Raw genomic sequence first — 20,296 nt, 5'->3', positions numbered from 1 at the left:
CCAGAACTGAAGGGACCACCAGCTGTACTTTCAAAAGGCAGCACGGAATAAAAACACAAACCATTTCCTTCTGTAGAAGAGCCCCGCTGAGACCACAGGGCACACAGATGCTCCTCTGCACCAAACCCCCTCGAAAGCCATGGGGCCATGCAAACCTGCACCAGCTGCAGGCAAGGCAAGAGGCTGCTTTTAGTCTCCTGTGCCCTTGCTGGGGCTGGCTGCCACACTTGGAGCGGCAGCTGCATTCCAGGTATCACTAGAAGTTTCACTCACCATGGTAGATAACAAAAGCACCCAGTATAAGCAGCTGATTCCCTTATTCTCATTACACAATGTAAGAGTGATCTTGCAGCCCCTGTCAGGGTCATTACTTAGTACCACAAGCGGTGAAACTGAACCATGGGGCAGCAGCATCCTGTGATCCTCAAAAGCTCATGGTCAGACTTCAGTTTATATTATACATTAGTGTTTCCTTTATGAGACTGGGGCTATTTTATGTGAAATGCTAAGCACAGTGGGCCTTCAGGCTCCTAGCCTGACACCACTTTAACATAGATAAGTACTGAGAGTATGCCAGGTTATATTCACCTCCAAAAAAACAACTAAAGAGAGTACTTGAACAAAAGTAGCAGTAGGTTTAGGCATCTGGAGTGGAAGCAGGTATTACAACCCAAGTACAAAGCACACTGTAAGTGGCAGCGGGACTCTGATAAGACTGGGAGATTAAAACAGACCCAAACATCAGAACAAACCTTTTAGGAATCTGAAAGGAGAAACCCAGGGTCTGACAATCACTTTGACATCTTTGCAGCTTTAGCAGTACATATGATGAATAGGTATCAGTGTTCAAATTCTCTTGAGGACTTCTACAAGTTTTATCTTATTCTGTAAAAAAGAAGTCACACAATACAACTTTACTTTGCTTTTGAAAGTTTTCTGTATAATAAAGGCTACAGGTACTTCCATCTTCTCTGGCAATGCCACACACTTTCAGCCCCTGAAATGCAAAATGTTTTTAAGTTAAATGAGAATGGGAAATTCAACACTTTAATCTTGGCTAGGAAAAAAAGTATTTCAAATACAGAAAACATTGGCATGGGTTAACAAAGGACAAATGGATTCAATCTCCTCAAACGCTTAGGAAGGTGTAAATGATTTTATTCCACCAAGTACTACAGAAGCGATTTTAAAGGAAAATATCCACTGATCAGTGACACTGCTATATCTATCTTGCACACAAGATTTATGGCTAGATTAAGGGGTTTTTGGCAAGCCAGAGGAACTCCATCAATATCTACTGTCCTATCCACTTACATGAAGCCAGGACTTGTTTTATGGTGCTGCACAACGTGACTTCAGTTTTGAGCTTGTATTAGCTAGGAACAGTGTGTCCCACTGAAGCAATAAAGTCTACAGATTCAGCCAAATTGTCCATCTCAATACACTACCAAGTCAAACCAGTAACAATTATCATCCCAGTCTTGAAATATGCAATAGCACAATGCAAGAAATATGCTTCCCTTGCTCTGGGAGACAGATCAGATCCCAGCACTTCTTAATTCCTTCAGAAATGCAGTCACCTTCAATGTTTCAAAAAAGAGTCCTTTCCAGCAGCATTTAGCTGTCACCACTTGGTGAGAGAGAAGAAAAAAATTATCTGTTTTCTTCAACAGGCATTTAAAGATTGGGAGGGAAGGAAGCACCAAGGAATGCACCAAGAATCCCTGGAAGGAAAGCAACTAGGAGATGGAGTACAGTTTGGAGGGAAGAGAGCAGCTCCTGCAAAGACAGGATGGGAAGTAGCATAGTAGTGAATTACAGCAAAAATATCCTCCCCTCAACATCACCTGTCCTGTATGTGTTGGTTCTTTCTTCTTATGGTATCAGACAGCACAACCAGAAAGCACCAAGTTGGGAGACTCGACAGCTTTGCCAAAGCCCAGCATGCCTGGATGCCTGGTGCTGCACCCATGCCCCCAGGACACCCCGGGGCATCCCCTATCCTTAACCCACAAGATGGGAGGATGAGAAGCAAGTGACATTTCTCAACACATTATCTTTCATGCTAGTTAAATAAATTTCATGCTAGTTAAATAAAATCCATCATGCAAGCTTTTAGTGGCTAGATACTGCTATAGACCAGAGATTCATTCACTTGCCACAGTCAACTGCAGGGAAGAAAAAAACAACCCACACATACACAATTGCCTCTCCTTTCCTGTTATCTTCCTGTTTTGTGTGGCCCCCATGAAGCAAAGGGGCTGGTCTTTCACGGGGAGAGAGGGAAGTACAGTACTTGCCTCTGAATTACAAACAGGTTGAGACACCTTTTCTTAGTTTCACAATCCCGCCCACCCTCTCAAGGAGGCTTCAAAGCACTTGGGGAAGGAAGGATGTGTTGAGAGAAGATTGTACATTAGCATCAGGTATTTTTATGGTACAAATATTTCTGTGTAACAACATTTATTAAAGAGATGATTACGACTGCCATACATGCATGAAAACAGACAACAGGACTCACCAAACACAGCATGCAACAATGGTGGCAGAGGACTCAGGACTCCAGAACACTTTTGTGAAGGCTTCTACAGCATCACATATGCATCGCTCTAATGCTGAGAGGTCCATGACCACAGCAAATGAAGGAGGAGGAGGAAGGGAGAGGGAAACAGAAATCTGGCACACAGAAAGGTGATGAAATAACTCCCTCTTATATTACTCAGGCTAAGACTGCACTTGAATAAAAACTTAGGTAACATGAAGAAAAGATTAAGTGTACAGACATACTAGAAATGAAAAAAAAAAAAAATGCTTCAGACTCTCTCATCACTCTGGGACAACTTGTTCTTTCTATCCACAATGACAAGAAATCCAGAGTTGTCAGACCAAGCTGGGTGAAGACACTTCTAACTTCTTGTCTTCCCAAGAGTATTTTCATAATCACTTCAGAAACAAAGGTCTTCTCAACACCTGAAAACCTGACTAACAATACACTTAAAGCTAACGGTAAAGTAATGGCAATTAAATTATTCTTCTTCGCAAAGACCAAAGCAGGCCTAGAAACAAAACAAGTTGAGGACAGATTTTCTCCTCATCTCAAAAACAGATGCATGCCCACATCATGACCCGCTGGTGCTGGTTGATTTCCTTCATGTAGTTCAGTCTTACCAATCTTATTCTTCTCCCATAGCTTGTCACTTGCCCTAACTGTGCAACTGAGGTATGAGCCTTCTCTCATTAACTCCTCCAGATTGTACCCAGTTCTCTCTTTCTGCAGATTGAGCTCCAAGAGATTTTTGACACAACTCTCCAAAGGAAGTAGTTTCAACACTGAGGCACAACTGACAGCAGAGACCAAGAAAATAATTTAGTGACATGAAGAGATGCTTAGCTTAGCAGATCAGCTAATGAGAACACTAGTGCTGGAAAAAGCATACGAAGATTTCAGGCAGGGCAACACTGTCAGGTAACTTTCAAAACGCTTGATGACTCTTTCTGCTTGCTTGAAAATCCTTGAAAAGTACAAAGTATAAGGCCATATCCAGCTTCTGCTTGAGAGAAGGTATGCATCATGTTAAAGACAGCCACCAGACCTAAAGAGATACTTCTGTCTGTTATAGACATTATGTTGAATCTTCATCATTTCCATCATTTTTCCCTCACACCAACACAACGCATGCTCTCAGCAGCTATGAAAGGTAGCATTCTTGCAATTGAAAACTGTGTCTGTGTACAAAAAGGGTTGCTTGATACAGATGTCTTCAGAAGATCCCCCCAGCAACAACACCATGAGACTCACCATGCTTGCAGCTGGAAGCTGAAATACCGCTTCAGGTGAACCTTCCTTGTTCAAAAGACGAACAGAAAAACCCAGCAGGAAATTTTCCAGCCCCAAAACCTAAATATTACCAGTGGCCCAGAGGAAAGCAGGATATATGCATCCCCTTCTATACGTATGTGTAGAGGATACTGGAGCAGAGGAGGCATGAAGGAAGAGCAGAGGAGGCAAGAAGGAAGAAACCCCCACATTCCTTCTGTCAAGAAGGATTCGGGCAGATCTAAGAGAGCAGCGTTTATTGCTATCAGTCATGAGTGAAAGCCCCTGAAGACGTGTTGGACTCTGCTGACACAAACAAGCCTGCTCTTGGCCTGCGGGCTGCATAGCTCAGAGACCACATATCCTTCTGACCTCCCACCCCTCACCCAGCTCTGCCTGCACCAGCAGCTCTAGTGTGTTGTCAGTCCTTTCTTTCTGCCCATTTGGCAGGGACAGGACATCTCATGCTAGAGTGGGTCTGTAAGCTCCCTCGAGTGGCCTCCTTCCCCTTCACACAGGCCTGATGATCCACTTGGACCCACGCTGTTACCTCACCTGATATTACATGGATACACCTGCTTCGCACTGCTGGCCACAGCTCCTCAGCATGAAACCAAAGCCTCTGGAGCTCCCCCCAGGGATGCTGCTTTTGCTGGCCATCACGGAACACTGCTCTTGGGTTGTGCAAGTCACTGAGCAGGATCCCCAGCCCGAGACACTTGCATTATGCTGCTGCTCACTCCCTCTTGTACTTGCCAAGAGGCACTATGCTGAGCTCTTCCTTCTCCTGTCCATCAAAAGAAGGAATTACCTTCCAGCAGACTAGGATTCAGTTGTTCACCAACTCCAGAGACCTCAAGCATCTGCAGCAGGAAAATATCCCAAGGCATTTCATATACTGCCATTCCTAATCCTGCCACATGATGATCCCCGTTAGGGTGCCCCCACCTTTTCCACAGACCTCAATAAGGGTTTCAGCTGGCATGGATCCTGAGGGCTCTCTCCATTGGAAGCAAAACCAACCATTCGCTACTGCTGCTGACCCTTGCCGCATGCCAACATGCCAAAGCTTACATCGTTGTAGAGAAATGCTCTTTTCTGTTTCTGGTACAGAGCTCCATCAATACCCCATCTTTTCCCCACCCCAGGATGGAGGAAACAGGTCAGGCAAGACCCAGGCTGAAGGACAACCTCCCACATTTCCAGCATAAGGTGGCAAACAGAGCAAACTGAGGCATCAGTTCCCCTCTCCTCCCATATTTCAAGACGATTTGGGTACTCTGCAGAAAAATAATGAGTTTGCTTCTACAGATGCACCAAGCTGAAAGTTTTGGTTTTTAGCACAGGACTTAGTCATCTTTGCTGCTGCTGCCTCTCCTGCTCCCACTGCAGGACTAAAGGAGGCAACAGGCAAAGTGCTAACAAAATAAGTCATTAAACTTGTAAGACTACTCCATTCAAATGGAACAATCCCAGGCAATGAGAGAGTAGATATCACCCCAGCAAGCCGATATTTCATGTCTGAGCCCCAAGAAACAGAAGTCCAGATCAAGAAAACAAACTAGAGGGGCCAAGGCCAGGAACAGCCACAAAAGCTCAGCAACAAGTAAGCAAGTATGCAAACAATTAAGGGTGCAAGCTCACCTAGCTTTTCAGGTGTCCAGCAGGAGGAAAAGCACCTGCAGAGGACTTGTTTTCTTCCCACCAGCGGTCTGTGCTCCTCCTGACACACCTACTCTACACAGACCCGTACAAAACCTGGGAAAACAGGAGAAGCCCTCCAGTATTCTGGGATCCCACCAGAATCACAACCATATGCCCCAGGAGGCTTCATGGGACTCAACCAACAATTCAGTTCTCTTTAAAAATGTCAGCAAAATCAGAGAGCACTAGAGGTCAGATGGGGCACGGATAAGGGCCTACATGGGGTCGGGGCTAAGGAGAGGAGACCTCTCCTGCCACAAAAATGCAGACAAGCTTATCTGTTATACCCTGAGGGGTCCCTTCTGAAGGCTGTTTTTACTTCTTTTCCAGGAAGGGAAAGGAGAAGGGAGTGACTTTTGGCACTCAGATTAAAAAAAAAAAAAAAAAAAAGAAAGAAAAAAAGAGAGAGACCTAGTCTCTGCTGACCAAACCTACAAGCCCTTTTTCCACCCCCCTTTGATTCATCACATTCTCCAGATGCACCCTCACTGTCCCCTAGCCTTTCACTCTCTGGACAAGGCCATAGGTGGAAGACATCAGGGTAGATTCCATCCAGCGATAGCGAGAAGAGGCAAGGGAAGGGGATGACGTGTGGGATCCCTCATCTAAGTCAAGCATTTGGCTTCACAACTGCATCTGACACCAAACGGGTATGTTTACTTTCTCGGCTTAATTCAAGGATGCCCATATTCACAGCTTTTGTTTTAACAAGATCCACTTTGTTAAAAACAGAGCGTTTTCTAATTTAACACAGATGGAAAACAAGGTACACCAAGGGACGGTTTTGTCATTTCAGAAGATCTTATTCATACATTATAAACCACAATTTCCAAGAAATTCACCTACCACACACACACACCAGCTGCCACTAATTGCACTTGCTCAGGGCCATTTTTACCAGAGGCCTCCTGCAGCAGCCTTCCCACGTTTGCCAGATTTTACTTCCTGTCCTTCAGTCCCTCTGCTTTTCTGCAGCTGGCAGGAGCCAGGCTTGCTTACACACAAGCCAGAGCTACTGCCTGCCAGCAGACAAACAAACACAGAAAAATATTGAGTTTCCTCAGTAAACCACCAGTCTTTGTCTGAAGTCTTAACATTTCATGAGCATTTTACAATTTTTTTTTCATTCCCAGCTTCCTCCTACAAGCTTGGAGCACCTACAGACCCTGTGTTTGGAGGCTTGTCCCACACCTCCTTGTCAATCTATTTGTAGGGGGCAAGGAGACAGCTGAAGCCCAGCTCTTCTCCTGAGCAATGCCATGGGAGAACTCAGCAAGCAACATCAACAGCCATCAGACCTTAACGCAGCAGTGAGTCAACCACAGATGGCCCAAGCAAGCTGAAGTGAGTAATGTAATTAGTGAACCACTAAGTACCTCCATGGTCACATGCTTCAGTGACTGTCTTCAGAAGGCTGTGAATGGTCCACTGCAGCTCTGCCGGAGCTTTTAACATCCAATGTTAAGTCATCCTTGACCTGAGGCACAGTAAAACACCACCCACACCATGGATTTAGTCATCAACTAAACTGATGACTGCTGGTCAATACCATCCAAGCCTTTCCTTGACCCATCACAAACTTCACACGCAACATTCACCAAAACACAGATGATATACACAATGATGGCACTGCCAAATTTCAAGTTCCCATTATCCAGAGAGAAATGCATGCAGTCATCACAAAAAAATGGTGCAGACCATCAGAAATCAAGTGAGAGAGGAGAATCAGCATTTAAGTACCTGTAAATTGGAGAACGCAGTCTCTGATACCTTGACACATGTTCACAAAGACATGGAACTCCATGTGCCAGAGCATCCGCAGCATCCGTCAACGTCACCGTCACCACAAACTGCTACACAGACGTTTAACCCAAGTACCACTGCTCACACAACTAGCTGAAACATAAAAACCCAAGGTAGTAGCAAAGTAAACCTACACTTGTGTCTAAACCATAATTTTTTCCCCACTCTTAGGTTGTGGTTGCACTGGAGATGGATAGCAGCAGCCAGGTGGCACCTGACTGATGGTCCGCCTAGGTGAGCTCCATGGCCATGTCAGTCAGGGCCACCTTTAGGACTTGTACCACCCAAAGGTCTCAGAGCCACTGCCACTCGTAGGAAGAGCAAAATAACACATTGCTTGGCTCCCTCTGCAAAAAAGCTATTAAATACAAAGAGACTGCTGGTGGCTTGTGAAACCCCCAAACTGCACAGTGCTGGATGCTGGGAGAGCTCTTTGGAGAAGTGTCACTAGCATCTGCCCTGGTCTTAGACTCATCCATAGGACAGAAGGGTCTGGCACTGTTCAGGAGCCCTCCACAGATATATTTCATGGAATTAAAAAAACGAAGTATAATGTGAGACTGTATCCACTAGACGCAGTGGGAAGAGGAGGCTGCACAAAGAAGCACCTCATTCATCCAGTTCAAGCCTATCTTCAACTCATACCCCAACAGGTACTTCCAGACACTCACTCACAAATGACCAAAGGAAAACTGTTTTATTGTTCTCACAAGCTTCTTAAGCCTTCCTGTGGTGGAAAAAGAACACTTCCCTGAAACAAACAATTCCCACACGCAGAAAAAAAGTAAAAATTTCAGACTGATTCAAAGTTGAAAGCTAACTAGTTTCAATTTGGGAAGAAAGGATGAAAACATGAATTGTCAACAAATAATTGTCTAAAGTAATGCAACACACAAATCTCCTCTCACACCTCCACATGAGCAAACCCTTTTAGAGAGGACACATGCCTTGTGTCTATGCACATTAGGAGGATTCTGGCAGAATAATTACAATTAATCCATTACTTAATCTCCTAATCACTTCTGAGCAAACAGCATTCCCAGATACTTGTTAACGCCACATTCATTATTATACCATCCTACTCATGAAAATTTAACCAAGAAAATAAATTGAAAAATGCCCAGCTGACACCAATTACCTCATTCAAAGCTACAAGCAAGAAAGACTCATAGCCAAGGCCTCGTCCACAGAAGCAACTCGCTGTCCCTGGTGCAGGCACAGAGATCTCCCCCATGCCAGTAGGCTCATCGTCGAGCTGCTCATGCCAGCCGTAGCAGCCTCTGTTTCCAGCTGCTCAGGCTGGGTTTTGAGTGGCTTGTGGTCCATACGCTGCGTTGGTAACTGGATACGCAGAGTCTCCCCTGCAATTCCCCTCTTACTCAATATATTCCACCTAGCATACATATTGCAGATTTAAACACACAGTGAACAAGTTTAACTGCCCCATGGGATGCGATAACTAGGTGTTACCAGGGAAGTCTGAGAGCAGACAAGAGTAAGAACAGAAATATAGCAGTCTTTGCCACACTTCAGTTCTGTGTCTTGCCTGGTAGGTTTAGAAAAGGCCTCTAACACCAACTTTTTTTCTTGGTTTACTACCAGAGGAAAGAGAATATTCCAGCATGGGAGCCCTGAAGCTAAAATTAAAACCCTATCATTTGGGTTCAGTAGCAGTTGGTATAATTCAGATCCCGGCCACAATGAGAGGTCTCCAACATTATCAACTGTCAACAATTATTACTGGCTAGGCACACAAAACAGCTTTGTTCTGAACTGGAAGCCACCACTGCAAGCAGCAGTAATTGCTACCAAAGGCAAAACACATTTAAAAAAAAACCAGCTTTTTGGTGCAAAATACTTTCCAAAGAGGAATATAGGAATGGACACAAGTGTCTTAGTATCTCCACTCACATCTTTAAAAAACAAAGAGTAAAATCCAAGACTGCATACCCAGCCAAGGAGGGGGCTAGCAAGGAAAAGGGATCCCCAAAAGACATTTGTCAATTATTCTGAGATGAACACGCATTTAATCAAACATCATGTTCATTAGTTACTGAACTTCAATTACCAAGGAAAGATACACATGGAAGAGGTAAAATGCAAGACAATTTCTCATTAAATTGCATACATTTCCACACTAATCCTCAGCCAGTTCATCCTAACAGATATTAAAAACAAATTAATTAATGCTAATTGCTCACCTATATTTTCAGAGGGAACTTCACACTTGAGCAAACCTCAAAAAATAAGAAAAAAAGCTGTTTGTACAAAAGCAATTTACTTTTCTGGTGTTTTTATAGTCATTTAGCTATTCACTTTTATATTCATTTAGCTACACGCTTAATTATTTTGGCAGGTAATTCTGTCAGCTCAAGTTTCCTTCCTCACAACTACCCTTTTGCAAACTGACAGCACGAAGCAATCACATTTTTATAACCCCACAGCCTATAGCAACAGAATAAACAAAGTTTTCTGAGTCATGGGGTGAAATCCCAAACCCACTGACTTCACTAGCAGACCTGTCATTAAATTAATACAACCGGTGTGACTTTCCCAGAAGACACTGATGACCAAGTGAGGAAATGTATCTCACTAGTAACAAGCAAACCTAGCAGGATTTACGTTCCATTTTTCTTCAACACAACACATACATTTTTAACACGTGCCATGCAGATAGCACAGAGTAAATGGGAGCTACATTTGTCCTCCTCTGGTGCAGGAGTGCAAAAGGTTTCTCACCATCACATTTAAAACCTTAAAAAAGGTTTTCTCTTAGAATCATAGAATTGCTTGGTCGGAAAAGACCTTTGAGATCATCGAGCCAAACTGTACCTGTCCACTACTAAGCACCCCATCTTCCCATCTTTTAAACACCTCCAAGGATGGTGACTCTACCGCCCCCCTGGGCAGCCTCTGCCAGTGCCCAAGAACCCTTTGCGGTAAAGAAATTTTTCCTGATGTCTAATCTGAACCTCCCTTGGAGCAGCTTAAGGCCATTCCCTCTTGTCCTATCACTTGTTACTTGGGAGAAGAGACCAACATCCAGCTCACTACATCCTCCTTTCAGTCAGTTGTAGACAGTGATAAGGTCTCCCTTCACCCTCATATTCTCTAGGCTAAACAACCCCAGGTCCCTCAGCTGCCTCTCTCCCCACACTCCATATAACTACTTTATATTTCGACACACATACCTGCCAATAAACAGGTCTTGACAATTTTTTTTACACAGGTCCACTAATGTCTACAAGCAAAATAAGACAAATAGCTGTTAAAAAAAAAAAAAAAAAAGGTGACTTAATGCTGACAATCTGTCTTCCTGGTTAGTTTTATGTCGAAATACTGCCAAAATGGCTTTCCAAAATGCTAAGTAACTTGGACCTGCATAGCCCAAATCAATCAGTGACAATCACGTGTCAGTACCGGTCAGGCTTCAGGGAGGCTTTCCTTAGGGGCTAAAAAACAAACAGAACATCTGCCTAGCCTCAACTGCTGCTGGGGTTTCTTCCTGCCTCCGAAATCAATGCAACTAGCTTGTGTATCACTTGCCCCAGCTCCCACAGATGTACAAGATGCACACCACCACAAGACACTGCCAGGCTGAAAACCTTTGGTGCTTCTGGAAGCAGACAGCTCAGGAACTAGAGACAGTAACGATGCCAGAGATGCTTTTGGAGCTCTTTATCTTCAATTGTATCTGAGCAGCCAAATGATTCAAGCAGAACTAGTAGTAAGGTGAGGATGCAGCAGCTTCAACTCAAAATGCTTCTTGCATCATCCAGTTTCTGCACCTTCTCCACTGTTTTGCATTTTTTCTCCCTCACTTGGTGTTGGCTAATACTGCAGGGAAGTCACATCTCTTTAGGGAAGATGCTTAGCCTTTTTTCGCTCCCAAATTGGGACAAGCTAAGCATCACTAGCTGTCATGCTGCTTTGCACCTAAAAGAACCCCAGATGTCTGCCTTCCAGCACCCCATCAAACCCTCTGGATCAAAACCCACTGTCATCTCTTAAAAGCATAATGATAAAAGAACATGATACTAAGTGGAAAAAGTAACTGAAGTCAGCCCTCTGGGTGGAGTTTTTTATTTTTACTGTGGCTCTCCGGATCACCTGTCACCCAGTCAGCAGAGAACAGTTTTAAAAGTGCCTCTGCAATCGTGTCACACGGGCATGTACCCAAACGTACATGGAAGGTCCATGATCAAGGAACAAGCTCCTACACATGGAGTCCTCCTGCAAGTATTGCAGGTGCAGATGGAAATGCAGACAGGCTATGAATTAAGGCTTTCATAAAAGTTCCAAACAGCACCAAAACTCTGCAGGAACTCACCAGGTGGCTAGGAAGCAATACTCTTTAAGGTTTTAAGACATGCTTTCAATAAGCAAACTGAGATGAGGAGCTGATGCAGTCAAACAGAGTCCAACTGGAGCGCTGTTTGCAACACGGAGGAAGATGCCTTTTGCCCAAGGCTTCACCAGTGACTAACGCCAGCAAGTCACAGGGAGAGTGCTGGCAGAGAGGACAGCAGTGGGACTGAGCAGTGGGGCACAGCACAGAGAGCCTGGCCCCTTCACAAGGCCATTCATCATGAAGGAACGACTGGCAGCACAACAGCAAGCTTTCAAAGCTCAGTGGGTTTCAACAGCCTGGGAGATCAAAGCAGTGCTGGAGTGGGAGGAGGCGGCAAACAAGAGAGAGAAGGGTCTGTTTTGAGATCAGGATGACAAGAGCTGAAGTTGGAGAGGAAGCAGCAGGAAGTCTGCCTAGGGTTAACAAGGAAACTCACATCTCCCTCCAAATCATGCCAACGGATAAAGGCAGGCACAGGTTTTGCTTTAGAAGAAGCAAAGGGAACTAACTGTGATGGACAGGGCAAGAGATAATTTGAGACAATAAAAATCAGCTGCTACAATAATGGATGGGTCCAACAGACAAGCAGTAACTGGATCCAAGAAGGAACTGCCCTGGGTTGCTGAAAGCCTGGTACCTAACTGAGCACTGCTTATCAGAGAAGGTGGAAAGCCAGACAGAGGGCTAATGTGATGATAAATGCCCAGCACTGCACCAAAAAAAAAAAAAAAAAGGAGGGATCTGGGGGTATGTCAAAATGCAAAGTGGAACTTCATCAACATCCCAGGTTTTCTTCCTCTTTTCCTCCATGAATGAAAACAGACAAGATACACGCAATCAAGGTATTCACATTCCTGTAGAGTAGCGCTGGCATAGAAAGAAATCATGGGCAAAGTATAAGGCTACAGCTTTCTGGCATGAGGTTTTAAATCCCTAGATGTAAGATGTTTTGAGTGAGAGATGAGAAATGTTTTCCAGCTGTGGTTTAACTTTAGCCTAGAGATATGCAGCCACTCAATAAAGGTAGTTCCTAAGAGTATTTTTTACAACAAAGGGAGAGGAAACTCCAGTCATTTGAAAGTGCTATTGTCAGCCAGTCTGAAATGAAATGGCACAGCACTGACTGATAACAATGCCAGATGAGACAGGTCTCACATAGGAAAAAAGAATTCTCTCCTTAGGTAGTTGGTTTGGGTCGCTGTTCTCCAGAGGTAGCTGTGGAGCACATACAGAAAGACCAGAAGAGTTGTTCTTCTTTGAAAAGACATTTTGGAAAGAAAATTATCAGAAAGGACTTTTTCCAGATAGGAAAGCACTGTTGCATCCCCTTCACCCTCACCAGCAAGGTGCACTTCTGCCTCCACTAGCACAAGAGTTTTGCGTGAGCCCTCACATGAGCCCACAGCAGCGAGAACAGTGATGGCAGAGAGTGAACTTGACAGCTCCTAGTCCCTAAACCTTTTCCAACAGCACTCTTCACACCAGCACTAACTGTTGCTGACCCTAAGCAGCTGTTCCTGGCACCACCACGCTGAGCCTGGACTTTCTGGATCAGTCACCCACTACCCCGCAAGCCCTGACACAGCTGTTGCAGGATAGCATCAAGCTTGGCCCAAAGGACCCTGGCATCTTCCCATGTCGTGCCAGGAAAGAAACTCTGCAGGTAATGCATGGTCAAATCCAACCTTGGAAGTTGCCTCAAACCTTTTGCAGTCAACTTTGTCTTCACAAGACAGCCACCAACAGAGCGATCAAGTTACTGCACAACACAGACCTACTTTACATCAACATCTTTGACATCATTCTGTGAAAGGAAGGTCGGTCCTGCCCTCCAGCAAGTCATACAATTAGGCGAAGTAAACGAGTTGTCAATAAACCCTTGATTGTTCAATGAGACGTTGCTAATGGGAAAGCAAATGTACACTGCCAGAATCTATGACATGATAGTAACAATTTTTAAGTTATGCTTGATGTTTCTGTGATGAAGCTATTTTCAGTTGTTTTGAATCTCCTTTGGAAAAGTCAGTCTTTGAATCAAAAAAAAAGAAGAGTCGTGATTGTTCTGAGCTCAGACGCACGCATTTAATCAGTCCAGGTGTTTAAATTATTTATCCATGAGGAGGAAAACTATACTAATCTTAGGAACAGAGCATATGAAGGGGAAAAACAATTAGACATAAAGACATGCTGAATAATGTGAAACAGTAGAGAATTTGGTAATGCACAAGGTAACTGTAATCAAAGATGTTCCAAGTATTTATGTTACAGCAGCCTGGGCTGCAAAACTCAAAATACAGAGATTGGCTGCTATTAGATTAAATGTTTCCTGACCATAAGGCAAAAATGGTTGTTTTCAACTAGCACAAAGCCCCAGTCAAAAGTTGGTACTTTCCCTAGCTTGAAAGAGCAGAACTTTTTTTAATACTTTTCCAAAACCAAAACAGCATCTGAGGAAAATCAGAATACTTCATGAACTACTCTTTCACAAGTTAAGTGTGACATCCAGTGCTCTGGACCAGACTGTTTCTCCTCATCACTTAGGCGCAGACAATAATCTGTTGCCTTTCTTCTTTCATCTTAACCTTCTCCTCTACCTGGCTTTCCAAAGCCAAGGGTCTACCCTAGCTGCAAGGTGGAAGATACAGAGGATGGGAACGACATCCCAGCCCTCTGCAGCCTTGTCAGATCTCTCCTCTGGCAATGGTTACCACAGAAGAAGCTGGTCAGGCACTGCAGCTGCAGGTCCCCAGGACAACTGGTTAAGAATACAAGACCTTCCCACCACCCTTACTTACTGCCCATTCTTTCAAAGGAAGAAAATTTTAAAACAAGCCTGCTTTATTTTTAATGGATTAGGTGTCTTGTTCCAGCTCTCAAATGCCTAGTTCTTCAGAAGACTTGGCTTTATCCACTGAAATTAATGGAGGTCAAGAAAGAGGTGTATTTATACGGAGCACTGGAGACAAGTAAAACTAGGTATGCTGCTGCCAAAATAGATGCATTTATGCAATGCTGAGCTCCAGCATCGGAACCTTCACCTTGAAAGACTTAGTCAATTAAGTTGATAGGACGGCACACATTGTCATTTTCTGAGCATTCAGGAAAACAAACAGACAGTTCTTATTCCGGCAAAGAATCTGGCTCTTCTCCCAGCTTGTTACCAGCTTTCTCTGCCTCACCACCCGGCATGCAACATCGCCTGCCACAGAGGTGGGTTACGGCTACTGAGCAACAGTCTGCTCCCATGCGAACAAGCTAAAATGCTTTCTTAGTCTGTGCCGTATCGCAAAGATTGGGCTGACTACAGAAAAACCAAAATCTCTACCTTTGAGCAAAGACACTCAGTGAGAAGTTCAAGGTATTTTAACTCACTTCAAGCTATTGCCAGCTGCTGTTTCAATCATTTTGTTTCTATAATCTGGGCAGCACACCAAAGATCACAAGGTCTGGGTTTAAGTTTCATTTAAAAAATATCTCATAGCAGAAGAATCATTCCTCCATTTTATTAAGTAAGAATACCATAGGCTGCTGACAATGCTACTATAGGCGGCAATATCAATAGAACATTATATATATATATAATATATATATAAAAAGAAAAACATTGAGCTGGAAGGTTACTAACAAAAACAGAAAGGAAAACCCTTGAGACATTCTCTTTGTAATTCCTTTTGCACAAAAAACAACACTTAAAGCCTCCTGGCTGACATTCCCCAGGTAACCTACAAACCATTTTACAGCATCACTGCTCAAACCAATCACAGTAACCAGTACACCAATTTATAATGGAATGACATGCCCATTACCGACAGAATTTGTCACAGGGCACAGAGAAAACCTACAATGCAGACACATCAACTTTTTGGAAAGTAACGTTGGCACAAATTGAGTTACAATGGGGAAGCGACCTGCCTTGATGCCAAAGGCTCTTGGCGTTAGTGCTCAGAGGATTAGCGTCTGTGAAACAGTGCAAAAGGGACCTATAATGAGCAGGCACCAAATGAGAGGGGAAAGGGAAGGAAATCATCATTATCATCATCATCAGACCAGCCTACAGCACCATGGCCTGCCCACCTGCTCCCAGGTACAGGGGATCCTGAGTCTCCTTCCCTCTCAAGATCGATTCTCCAGCCATAGGAATCCTTCATTTGACGTTTGCTTTCAGCCAACATCAGCTTTTTTTACTCAGCTTTGCCAGACTGCACTTTTGTCATTAGTTCTGGTTAGAGATATAGATGAGATGGCACTTCCATTTCATTCCTTTTTCTTTTTTTTTTTTTTAAACTAAAGTGGTTTATGCTGTAACTAAGGGTAATTACTTTGGGGGCTGAAATTTCTCATTCTTGTTCTCATCGCAGAGGTACATATCTCAAGAAGATCTGCTTGGTCATTTAAGGTTTTTAAACATGTTCTCAGATAAGCACAAGCTGCATTTTTAACAGTAGCTAAAATTAAAGAATTTAAGAAAGATAAATTTGATGTGAGGTTTTGTGCTTTAGTTAACAGTCATCCAAGATACAAAGCTCCAGTTGCTCTGGAAACTGTAACTTGGACACAACCATGTAGATACATCAACCCTTTGGCTATAAATGAAAACACTTTAGCCACGCTGCGCATTCGTGTGACAAACATTTTTAGAAACAAACGTTGCATCCTGATCTTCATATAGGAAGGGCACATCCCGCAGCCCTCCACACAGGGCATAGTTCTCTGCATTTCCTTTAAGTCTCAAGAGAACTGACTAGGCAAGAGCTGGGAGCACATAGACCTACCATCAAGACAACAACCCTTCACGTACGGGCAAGACAGCGAACACAGCGGGTATTTGACGGATTTGCCAGGGATTCAGAGCAGGGCTGTTTCCTCCCCTGTTTGCGTGGTGCCTATCACTCCGCAGGGGCAGCTAAAAGCAAGCACTGATACCAAAAGGAGGACTTGGAAAACAAGGGAACATGCTGGAAAGGCTGGGATATGGTACACAGAACCGTCAGCTGCTGGCCCAAGAGAAGGCAGAGGGAAGCCTGGAGCTCAGAATGGAGCAAGATGACAGCCAATGGGAGAAGGAAAGTGCAGAAGGGATGCTCAAAAGCAGAGTAAGAGGAATGAGAGTGGGGTGTTTGCGGAGGAGGATTGGACAGAGCACCACACCAGAAGCCAGATACATTTGTAGGGTTTTTTTTAAAAAAGGGGAACTATTACGTACGTAAAGGACAGCCTGAGCGCTGGTTGCTGTGGAAACCACAACTTTGAATTCAGTGACTACAATCTAGCATTGCTATTTATACTGTGCTCCTCACCACAGCATAAGAACTTTGTCTGAGAACCAGAGAGCTCTGGTACCAGACAAACCTGTTCCCTCCACCCCGTTACACACAGTGATCCTTTCCAATGATGCCTCAAAAGGATTTTTGCCATTTTCTGAATGACTAGAGGGCATAGTCACCTCTGACAGAAAAATAACTATCACCACTGTGCTTCCCCTTCCAAGCGAGACCAGATGACAGGCATCAGGTAGGATTCACCAAATTGTATTTCAGACAAGCGCAACCAGAGACGCAAAAAAGGCCATCTAAAACAGCAGCATATCTTATTTCCCTTAAGGCAAATTACAGTCAGCATTGCATGAGATCACGGAGAGACAGATCCCAAAGTCAGTTGCCATTAAAGATGATGGGCATTTGTTTAAGGACTCCAGAATGTTGCCTTTAATATATAGGAAAGCATAACTGGATCACTAATGCAATAACAACAATAACAAAAAGGTTACAGATTAAATTGCTGTTGGGGAATCGCTTTAAAAAGAAATAATTCTTTAGTTGCTCTGCTGTTTAAGAAGGAAACAGCTTTTTCCCCCATGCTATATGTGATCGTGGGGTAGCAAGTGTTCCCGCAGCCTAAGTGGGAGCAGGACTAATATGCCTGTAACCAAAGCAGAGGTGAGCCAAGTCCCCATGGGTATGTCACATTCCTCTTCCACCTCCAGCATTCCAGAGCCTGGGAGAGAAGAAACAGTCCTATTCCCCACCCACTCTTTAATCGTCTTTTACCTCAAGCAGTAGGGAGGTGCTAGCGGCATGTTCCTTGCCACTACCAAGCATACAGTGGCTACCACAGGGGTGATGACCAGGTTTTAAGACACTTCCCAGGACCTGTGCACACATTGGTCCCCAAACCAAAGAGCTCATGGAATACAAGGGCAATTGAGGCAAGAGCCAAGAGAGAAAACCAAAGTGCTTTCCAAGGTCACTCACATATTCAAAATGCCACAGGGCCGTCCCATCCACGCAGGCTCACAGGGAAGCAGCAAGGACAACTTTTAGGTGCAATCCGATAAGCAATACTCTGCCTGAACAAGACAGCTTTTGCCATGGGAATGGGAGCCAGGGCTGGTGCAGGGAAAGGAGCAAGGACTCGGCAGAGGGGCTCTGAGAGCTGCCAAACCAGGGGGGGGTGGAGGGTGTTGATCTCTGCAGGATTGGGCTCTTACAGCTAAGGTGAAGGAGGTCTCATTTGCCCTTGTTCAATAATTTATATCGCAGCACTGAAGTGTCATTGGAATTGAGAGAAGTGTTTTAATAATACAGGAAGGGGAAAAGATGCTCTAATCACAGATTAGGCACCCAAGTAATCACTCCATAGATCTCAGCCTTCTCCAATTTATTCCAACACATTTTTTAATCAGGATTTCATACAGAGCAGAATGATTAACAAGTCAGGAGCACTACCTATTTCCTAGCTGTAGCGGGCTTTCAGTTAGCCAAAAGTCCTCTGGCTGCTGCTGAGGGAAGGAGGTGGGAATGAAGGACTGAGGAGGAACGGAAAGTCAATTTTGAGGTAGTACTGACCCGCACGCTGGAATTACGCACCCGCTCCTGCAACTCTGTGCAAGACCGCATTTGTGCCAGCACTTCCCACCAGCACTCAACTGCCCCCAACTTCAGCAAGGGCAGTGCGGGCAGGCAGTGCCCGCTACACGCAGCCGAAAGCGTCGCCCCTACCTGCCACACGCTCACTAGGGGTGCGTTGCCTCCGTGACACCCGGGCTGCCACCCCGCACCCTGCCCGCTGTGGCTCCCCGGCAGCAGCATCCCCCGGCGGGGAAGGGGCACGGGGACAGCAGCGGGCAGCACCGGCTCCTGCGGCTCTCGGAGCGGGGTGACAGCCCCGTACCGACCCCGCCGTGACATTTCAAGCGGAGGAGCGGCGCTCCCGGAGCTCGGGGACCGCAGCCCCGGCACCAGAGCCGCGCAGCCCCGGGCACCCCGGCGGGGGGAGCGCCCAAGCGGGATAGCGAGACCCTGTCGCTCCGGGCGGGAGCCGGGGCTCCGAGCAGATAGCGCGCACGGCCGGGAGCGGAGATGCGGGGAGAGGGGATGCGGGGAGAGGGGATGCGGGGAGAGGGGATGCAGGGATGCGGAGAGAGGGGAACGGGGAGAGGGGATGCGGGGAGAGGGGATGCGGGGATGCAGGACGAGGGGAACGGGGATGCAGGACGAGGGGAACGGGGATGCAGGGAGCGTGATGCAGGGAGCGGCGGACGGAGATGAGGATGGAGAGCACGGAGACGCGGTGATGCTGCGTGCAGGAGACAGGGATGCGAGGATGAAGAGCACGGGGATGAAGAGCACGGGAATGCGGGGCGCGAGAGATGGGCTTGCAAGACGAGGGGAACGGCGATGCGGAGCGCCGGGATGGAAGGCACGGGGATGCGGGTGACGGGGATGAGGGGCGCGGGCATGGAGATGACGGGGACGGGGATGCTGGGTGCGAGGATGCTGCGCGCGGGGATGCAGGGCGCGAGGGACGAGGATGCGGGGATGCTGGGGACGGGGATGGGATCCGCCGCCACTCACCTGCCCCGGCTGGGCACCAAGAGTCGCTGCTGCTGCCGCCGTCGCCGCCCGCCCGCCCCGGGCGCTGCTCCCCGCGGCTCAGCGCGCGCCGCCACCAATGGGCGCCGCTGCCATGTTGTTCCCGCGGGCGCCGCGAGGGGCGGGGCGGGCGCGCGCGGGGGGCCGCGGGGGCCGGCGATTGGCTGCGCGGGGCGTCCGTCGCGGTCCGGGCCGAGCCAATGGGCGCGCGCGGGAGCCGAGCCGCGGGGCGCTCGGAGCTGCGGGGGCACACAATAGCCCTGGCGGCGCGCGCGCGGGCGGGGGGCGGGGTCCGGGGCCGCCGCGTGCGGGTCGCGTATAGTCCCCCCCCCCGCTTCCGCGCCTCGGAGCCCGCGGGAAAGGCGGCCGGGCATAGAGTCAGAGAATGGTTGGTGGGAAGGGATCTTAAACCCATGCAGTCCTACCCCCCGGCCATGGGCAGGGACACCTCCCATCAGATCAGGCTGCCCAGGGTCCCGTCCAACCTGGCCTTGAGCACCTCCAGGGATGGGGCAGCCACAGCTTCCCTGGGCAACCTGTGCCAGTGCCTCACCACCCTCATTGTGAAGAAATTCCTCCTTGTGTCTAGTCTAAATCAGTCCCTCTCCAGCTTAAATCCATTCCCCCTTGTCCTATCACCTCACGCCTTTGGAAAAAGTCCTTCTCCAGCTTTCCTGCAGCCCCTTCAGGTACTGGAAGGTCGCTATACAATCGCCTCGTAAGCCTTCTCCAGGCTGAACAACTCCAACT

General features: G+C 46.4%; 1 protein-coding gene across 7 annotated transcripts in view; it reads right to left on the bottom strand.

Annotated features, from left to right (window-relative positions):
- The window catches only part of TIAM1 (TIAM Rac1 associated GEF 1), a 191,928-nt gene extending 172,251 nt beyond the window's left edge, over positions 1 to 19,677 (bottom strand). For 6 of the 7 annotated variants that reach the window (XM_054071824.1, XM_054071811.1, XM_054071853.1 and 3 more), the window contains exon 1: positions 19,529 to 19,676. The gene's annotated coding sequence lies outside the window, so the exon portion shown is untranslated. Of the gene's footprint in view, positions 1 to 19,528 lie in introns of all 7 variants that reach the window. The other variant, XR_008450732.1, reaches the window with a different exon arrangement.
- Positions 19,678 to 20,296: the final 619 nt, after the last annotated feature.

The sequence above is a fragment of the Cuculus canorus genome, chromosome 1 (assembly GCF_017976375.1).
Source record: "Cuculus canorus isolate bCucCan1 chromosome 1, bCucCan1.pri, whole genome shotgun sequence".
Classification (NCBI taxonomy): Eukaryota; Metazoa; Chordata; class Aves; order Cuculiformes; family Cuculidae; genus Cuculus; species Cuculus canorus.
This window is presented reverse-complemented; position numbering and strand designations above follow the sequence as displayed.